Source organism: Grammomys surdaster, unplaced genomic scaffold, assembly GCF_004785775.1.
Source record: "Grammomys surdaster isolate TR1022 unplaced genomic scaffold, NIH_TR_1.0 318565, whole genome shotgun sequence".
In the NCBI taxonomy this organism is placed as follows: Eukaryota; Metazoa; Chordata; class Mammalia; order Rodentia; family Muridae; genus Grammomys; species Grammomys surdaster.
This window is the reverse complement of record NW_021626895.1, coordinates 573-10,342: the sequence shown is the minus strand read 5'-3', so window position 1 is coordinate 10,342 and position 9,770 is coordinate 573. Positions and strand designations below refer to the sequence as shown.

Genomic DNA, 9,770 nt, shown 5'->3' with positions numbered 1-9,770 from the left:
AAAAGGAGAAATTTGTAATGAAAATTCTTTTTTTTTTTTCGTGTTTAATCTTCTGCTTTACTCAGGGTATTTATATTGAGACTTGAAACCTAAGAAAGTATAATCAGCTGTGGAGCATACCTTTAATACCAGTGCACAGAAGGCAGATCTCTGTCAGTTTGTGGTCAGCCTGGTTCTACAGATCAAGTGCTAGAATAACAAGGGCTACACGAAGAAACTGTCTGGAAAAAAATTTAAAAAAGAAAAAAAGAAAAGCTGAAGTATAAAATCAAACTGAATTTTGAAAACCCAAGTAGAGGTAGAGGGTGGGTAAGAATGTGATCTGGTTGTTCTGTCTTATAAACATGATAACTGTTTTGCAGATTACTGTTCCTTTATACCTAATTATACTTACTATAGAGAAAATAACAGGAAAATCGGCTTGGCTGTGGTTACACTGCCTCCAGCTCTCCGGAAGAACTGTGGGCTGAATCTAAATAGATAATTAAGAATTTCCCTTCTTTATTATGCTAGAACATGCTCTTTATATGTGCTCTTTATAGAGGCATGCCACTAAAATCGAAGGTGGGGTGGTGGTGAAATCTTTACCTCTTACTTCCAGTAACCACCATCAGTCTCCTCAGTTATCAGAGTCAAATGCAAATGTTTAACAAGTATAATACATCATCACATTTTCCAGAATTTCTTCCAAATGATAATTTAAAAATTAAAATTCCTAACCAAATCCAGGATCAGCAACCAGTTACTGGGTGATGACCGATTATAAACATAAACGCAACTACATAATTAACACGTCAAGTCTACTTTGGCTCTCAAATAGAGTAACATAGATGTGGAAAACTTTGTTAGGATAGATGTGTGCATATGTGCATACTCATGTGATAAATTCTAAATGGGTTGTTATTATTTGTTTGTTTTTCTTTGCACAAGTCTATGATTTGTTATTTTGAGGAGAGCCAACCTCTGTCAAGATCAATCAGGAAGAAGGACAGCAATTTGTTAGGAATCGCACATACCTTTAAAATTTCCACGCATACCTTCCATGTTTAAAGTGTTATAGTAAACATTCTGTAAATTCTTGGCTGAAACCTAAGCAGAAAAAAGGTCTGTGTTGACAACAGCATTTACTGCCTGGACTGAATCAGAAAAGTAGCAGATTTTGAAATGTTTGCTTGGACTAGAAAAGGTAACCTGAAAAAGAAGTTTCAAATGGGAAGCTGAATTTTTCTTCCCAGGCTAAGTTATTGGACTTTTTGAACAAGTCCACTACTTGTATCTGACATAATTAAAACTTCTTATATTAAACATCGTTAAAATGCTGTTTTCTTTTGATAACACTTTAGTGAAATGCATTGGTAAAAGATCCAACAAGCCATAAACATGAATAATCTTAATGCCTGCCACTTGGAAGCACAGAGATTAGTAGGCTAGTCACTAAATAAAATGAAAATATTACCTAAAGTTTCTAAGTATCTACAACATCTAAAGTGGGATTTATTTGGTGGACCTCAATAAGTTCTCAGAACATTTGCTGTAACTCAGGTAGAAATAGGCAAGTCTGTAGTCCAAAAGGGTATTTCAGCTAAACTAAGTCAATTCTCACATCTGCAGTGGTTTAGAGATGGTCACTGTTGTGTTTCTTCAGCTCTTCAGGCTAAGCGACCGTGATCAATGCTTTAGAGGGTTAGGCAGATTCATTTCCCTTTTGTTCAACAACGCCTCATCTCTATGTAAAACCTGGTCTCCAGTCCCACTATCCAATATCTGCCTTACATTAGGTCTTTCTTCGGGGATATTACACAAAGTAATTACATTATAAAAGGCCACCAGATCACTCTGCTCAAATGTTACAGATGGTTTCAGTGATGATCCAGGAGCAAGGGAACTTCCTCCAATGATTCTCAGGTTGATAAATTTGATTTTCCAAGTATTTTCCACAAAAGGGCTACGGATAAGTCCAAAAATTTGTTCAAATATGCCCAAACAAGAATTTCCTCGGTGGACAGTGCCTGCAACTCCAACCATAACTAATCCATGAGGAGAAGATGCACATTTTAGTCCCTGAGGATCAAGGTTGAGACTGAGAAAAAGAAATTCCTCTCTCACTAATGACAGTCAGCGAAGACTCACAATTTCTGCTCCTTGGTAGTCTGTCATGTTTTGTTCTGAGGTATTATAATAAAACCTAAGCTTGACATCATGCCAGAAGTGCTGTGGGCCCCATTCATCTTGAGGTGGTCCCATAAAAGGATTCTGAGAATTAAGAAGTTCAAAGAACCAGTGACAGAATTCTTCAACTAAGCGATGAAAATCAAACTTTTCAGCTTCTTTATCTGCCTTCGCCTGCTGCTCAAAGAGTTGGATGTCCTCTGTCTTTGTAACTGGCTCTGCTGCCTCCTTCAGTTTGGGTGACTGTTTTTCCCAGTAATCTTTTGCATACTGAATAAGATTGTGTTTTTCAGTAGTTGGAGGTACAACCACTCCTTGTGTTCCCAAATACCTAACTATGACTTCACGGTGGACTTTCTTGCGCCTCAGAAGTTCTTCTACGTTTTGGCTATACTCTAATATTGCACGAATAGAATCTTCGCGGTCCACAGGCTGCACCAGGCGGTTGGTGACGGTGTCGCAAAGGGCCAATGTTGTACTTACCAATTTTCTATATTTAAAATAATTTTCATTAACAATTTCTCATTTTTCGTAATTTTTTTGGTTTTGTAATCCGTTTAATTACATTTTTCTATTCATTTTGTTATTATTTTCTCAAGTTTACACTTTTTTTTTCTCAAATCTTCACTAGCTTTTTTCAACAATGTCTTCAAAACGATTTCTTCTGAAAAAATGGAACATTTACTGGAAAAGAAAATTGAAAAAATTGAAAACGTTGTTGAAAAACACTAGTGAAAATTTGAGAAAATTGATAAGGAAAACATTGGATATGAAATGGAATATGATTCAAAACAATTTTTCTGATAAAATTGAACATTTACTTGGAAAAAAATTGATCAAATTGAAATCATTGTTCAAAAAACTAGTGAAAAATTAAGAAAAATAGTGAAAACTTGAGAAAAAATACAAAACGAACAGAAAACATTAATTAAACAGATGACAAACCGAAAAGTTACGAAAAAGAAGAAATTTCTAACAGAGATTCTTTTTTTTTTTTTTTTTTGGTTTTTGGAGACAGGGTTTCTCTGTGTAGCCCTGGCTGTCCTGGAACTCACTCTGTAGACCAGGCTGGCCTCGAACTCAGAAATCCACCTGCCTCTGCCTCCCAAGTGCTGGGATTTAAGGTGTGCGCCACCACCACCCGGTTCTAACAGAAATTCTTAACAAAATAGAAAGTTGATAAGGAAAACATTTGATTTGAAAAGGGATGGTATTTGAAACATTTTTTTTTCTGATTAAATTGAACATTTACTTGGAAAAATTTGTTAAAATTGAAAACATTGTTGAAAGAACTAGTGAAACATTAAGAAAAATAGTGAAAACTTGAGGAAGAAAAAAAACCAAAACAAACAGAAAGCTTTAATTAAACAGATGACAAATCCAAAAAATTACCAGAAACGAGAAATTTGTAACAAAAATTCTTAACAAAATAGAAAATGAGTTACCCAGACCCAATTCTCATATGGGTGGCATCCTTTGTTATCACTTTTGAACATCTAATCAATAAAACGTGATATCCAAGAATAGCACGCTTTTTCAAGCACACGTCAGAATTCACGTGTAGGATAATATACTCTATTATCAGAATACACATGTTATATGAAATAGTCTAACGTCAGAATGTTCCTTTCTTCGTTCTTTTTCACCCAAATTTAGGACGTTAACTTCTAAATGTGGTTTAAAATTATATTTAAATAATTTCAAATAATCTTAATTTTATTTTGCACCTTAACTTCTAAATGTATTTCTAAATAATTTAAAAATAATTTTTAAATAATTTTAAATAGAAAATAATAATTTTAAATAATTTCTATGTCAATGTCTGCCATGACGCATAAAATCATAAACCATCATCTTATTTTTTAACTTTTCACATTGTTCTTTCATCAGATAGAAGATCTGAAGAAGTAAAATTTCACGTTCAGTGATAATATATTCCTGACTCCCATAATATCAACTGATTATACATTGGTAACTATATATTATATATTATACTCTAAGGAAATAATATTTCACACACACATACACACACACATATATATGTATATATATATATACATATATATATATATATATAAAATAACATACATGCTTATCAAACTTTCTTATGTGAATAGCCCCACCTAAAAAATAAATCAATATTGCTCAATAATAAATTCGTTATTATGAGTAACGAATTTATTAGTGATCAATATTTATATATAAATTTATATTTCATACATATAAATGTATATTACATATCGTATATATTATATAAATTATATATAAATATATGTAAATGTATTAATTATAGTAGATAATAGGCATGAATGTAATATAAACTTAAATAAACATATATTATGAATGTATATTACATATTATGTGTATATATAATTAATATGCATAATATGTAATAATTATAGTTTTTCACTAATATTTATTGACAATATATTCTTTCCTCATGAAATATATACTAATTATTTTATAAGTTTTATAGAATATATTATATTATGAAGAAATAATATTTCACATATACATATGTATATATATATATATATATATATATATATATATATACATATAATAAACATACATGCTTATCAAAATGGCTTAGGTGAATGGTCCCAACCTAAAAAAAACTCAATACTTATCGATAATAGATTCATTACTCATATATTATTTCACATTTATTGATATATATCAGTAAACATATATATTTATATTATATATGAAAATATATCATATATTGTAATTATGTACATAAGTACATATTTTTATAAGTTAGATATAAATATATAATCTATATTTACAAATATATATAAATAAATATATACATGTGCATATATTATAAACACATTATACAATCCTACATAAATATACATTATTTATATATCATATATATTTTACATATGTAATTAGCATATATAACATATATTGATTACAGCTTTCAGTCACATTTATCGATAATATATTCCTTACTCCTACCTATCATACTTATTGGTTATACTTTTACATATTATATTTTATACCCATATATTCCCCAGCTGCCTCCATCTTGAATTCACTTCTGTTCTTTCTCTCATTTGGAAACCAGGTTTCTCAGACACAAAAGTCTAATGGAACCCAGGTCAAGGTTAAAAGCTGAAGCAAAATCAATATAAAAAATAATCAATATAAACAATGTAATCCACATAACCAATATAATCAATATGAAAAATAAACACAACAGAGTGAGAAGAGTTCCAATTGCATGAAGTTCTGCCTCTCTTCCAATGGTGAAAATCTCCTGCCCTTATGTTTAAATAACCATATAGGCACAATATGTGAAACGTTATTGAACTATCCAATAATAAAAAAAAACATATTGAATTTCTTCATTGCCATTACTCATTTTCAGATGAAAATTTGTTACTGAAATGTAAATGTAATGTAAATATAATATCCAATAATTAATAGATAAGGATATTTTAACTTATGTCATATCATATTATATTATATTTAATATTATTATATAACATATTATATATTAATATTAATGCATATTATAGTGTATAACATTTACATAATATTATCCAATAATAAATAAAATATATTCGTATTGGCCATTATACATTTTCATGTTGAATTTTTTTTAATTGTGGATGTAACGTAAATAAAATATCCAATAATAAATGAAAATATCATATTATATTAAATATATCATAGTATATTTAATATTACACTATTATTATAAATTAATATATTATATACTAATATTAATATATCAGTATGCTCTATTGTATAGAGTGTATTATACGATTTAAAAAAGGATATATTAAATTTGTTCATGGCAATGATCCATTTTAAGATTGTTATCTTAGTATATTAATATATTTATATATTTATATAATATATTATATATTATTGTGATATTATTATATATTATTACGTATTATTATAAATTATTATATATTATTAATGTATTACTATATATTGATAACTATATAATATATAATGTGTATTATATTATATATTATATAAGCCATATAATATATTATACACTTATATATAATATGTACTTATATATATTATATAACACTTAACATATAATATAATAATATAATACAAAAAGTAATATATAATGTAATGATATTGCATATTATATTAATATATATAATATATATTATATTATATGTTAATATTCATATATTATTATGATACATTCTATATATTATCCAATAATAAAAAACAATGTATTAAATTTGTTCATGGCAATCATACATTTTCAGATCTTAACTTTTTTCTGAAAAGTAAAGGTAAATGAAATGTCAATAAAGTATCCGATAATAATAAGACTAGGTAAAATTTATCATTTTTTATCATGTTATACTATATGCTCTTATATATTAATTCATTATATAGCAATATTAATATATCATTGTAATCTAATATATTATCCAATAATAAATGAGAATATATTGAATTTCTTCATGGCCGTTACACAGTTTCAGTTGATAATAAGATAAGCTTCAGCCATAGGACAGCATCTATACATTGGGTGTTCATATATGACCGTCTTCTTGTGTGACTTCTCATTGAATTTGATTGCTTTTATTAATACAGAAAATAGATAGATAAATAGTGAATAAACGATTGACAATTATTCACAAATAACTGCAAATACTGATCCAGCATCCACCACTGATGATCAATATCTGTGATCAATACTCTATTAGCTACAGGTCAGAGTTCACTCTATTTATTATTATTATTCCTGTTATTATTTTACTCATCAAATTTTATTCTTTGTTTTCTTGACTGGAATGGTGATCGGGTGTCGCCTCAAGGGCATGACATCGTGAGCGTGACATCGAGCGTGTGACGTCACGGACGTGACATGAGAACGGATCATGGGTATGGCATCACGGGTCTGACACGGGTCTGACACGGGTCTGACATAGGTGTGACACCACGGGAATGAAATCATGGGGGTGACATCGCGTGTATCACGCATGTGTGAAATCACCAGTGCGACATCATGGGTGTGGCATGAGGGATGTGAAATCACGAGTGTGGAATCACAGGTGTGACATTATGGGTGTGACATCATGGGTATGACATCATGGGTATAACATGGGTATGATATCGTCAGAATCATGGGTGTGTCATCATGGGTATGATATGGTCAGAATCATGGGTGTGTCATCATGGGTATGACATCATGGCTATGACATCATGGATATGACATGGGTATGATATGGTCAGAATCATGGGTGTGTCATCATGGCTATGTCATCAGGGGTTGACATCATGGGTATGACATCATGGGTATGACATGGGTATGATATGGTAAGAATCATGGATGTGACATCATGAGTGTGACATCATGAGTGTGACATCATGGTTGTGACATCATGGGTATGACATCATGGGTATGACATCACGGGTATGACATCATGGGTATGGCATCATGGGTGTGACATCACGGAAATGACATCACGAGGTATCTCCGGGAAGGCGGACGTCTTCCACAACTGACACAGGAAGGGAATCCACACTCCCCTATAGCAGGTGAGCAGATAGTGAGTCATGGCAGCGATATTGTAATCGATAGATACGAATACACATCTATTAATATCTATATGTATGTTCTATAACCTATATAATATAATGTATATTATATCAAAATATAGTATGTGAATATAATATTGACTCATAATATGTAAATATTTATTATATTGATCAATGTTATACATTGATATAATCAATTGTATATTGATCATATCAATTATTATAATGATCAATATTATATTTTGATATGATTATATTATATGGTATTGTATATAGTGTAATATATAGTGCCATACATATAAAATATGGTATGATAGTATGTATATGACACACTATATTATAGGATATAATATATTAATATAACATTAACATATATCTTAATACAGCATATCATATTACTATAATTATACTGTATAACAATTAGTACCATACATATGAAACATGGTATAATATTTTGTATATGACACACTACACAATAGGATAAAATATATTAATATAACATCAATATATATCTTAATATATATCTCAATATATATCTTAATTAATACACTATATCATGTTAATAAAATTATATTGTTAGATAATGAATTATAATGATTATGAATTATAATAGTGTATAATACATAATATATAATATAATAATATGTAATATATAATAATTGATAATAATATATAACAATAATGAATTATAATAATTATAATATATAATATAGTATATGTAATATAATACAAAGTATTATATACGTACTTTATATTATATATAATATAATTTTATATGTTATTTAATATCATATTATATATAATAAAGCATATATATTAGCATAATATAATGTAATATAATTATAATATAATATATAATATATATAATATAAAATATGAATATAATATATAAATATAATATAAATATATATAATATAAAATATATTATATACATGTATATTTATTAATATAAATTTATGTACAAATTTATATAAATTTATATATATGTGTTTATATAAATTTATATTGTTACAGAAATTATACATATACATATATATATATATGTATATATATAATATTTATATGTATATATATATATATATCTAAATTCCTTCCAAGTACCCCCACCATATCAGGCCATATTTCATCTGACATCGTGTGTGTTTACGGCATACATACATGTTGTTCAATGCACGTGGCTCAAGACCGAGTGTGCCAGGACACAGGGTTTCACAGGAGGTTTATTCAGGAGATCGAGCAAAGGTGATGGCGAGGAGGGAGGGTAAGGCAGAGAGGTCACGTGGTTTATGCCAATTTATATGAAATATTCTAAATATATACAGACTGTATACGTTAAACATACCGTACACATGAAATGCACCATATACATTAAAAGCTCCATAAACACTCAATACACTGTATACGTTAAACACACTGTATACATGAGATACACCGTATACTGATGACTCTTGGTTAATCCAGTTCATTTGTTTCTGATTTACTATTATCTATGACTGATGACTATTGATATTTCAGCTTTACATATTTCCGATTTACTATGAACTCTGACTGATGAGTATTGATTATTCGTGTCCACTTATTTCTCATTTCCTATTATCCAGGAATGCTGAATGTTGCTTATTCATGTTCATTTTTTTCTGACTTATTATTATCTATGATTGATGACTATTGATATTACACCTTTATATATTTCTGATTTCCTATTAACTATGACATATGACTATTTGTTGTTCATGTTCATTTTTTTATGAATTACTATTATCCACGAATCGTGTTTATTGATTATTTATGTTCATTTATTTCTGACTTACTATTATCTCTGACAGATGACTAATAGTATGTCACCTTTATATATTTCTGATTTACTATGAACTCTGACTGATGACAATTGATTAATCAAGTTCATTTGTTTCTGATAAACTCTTATCCATGAATGGTGAATGTTGATTATTCATGCTCATTTATTTCTGATTTACTATTATCTATGACTGTTGACTAATGATATTTCACCTTTATATATTTCTGATTTACTATGAACTCAGACTGATGAGTATTGATTAATCAAGTTCGTT

General features: G+C 28.8%; 1 pseudogene; it reads right to left on the bottom strand.

The window, feature by feature from the left end:
* Positions 1–1,668: 1,668 nt before the first annotated feature.
* LOC114616368 lies at positions 1,669–7,141 on the bottom strand (annotated as a pseudogene).
* Between the last annotated feature and the right edge of the window lie 2,629 nt (positions 7,142–9,770).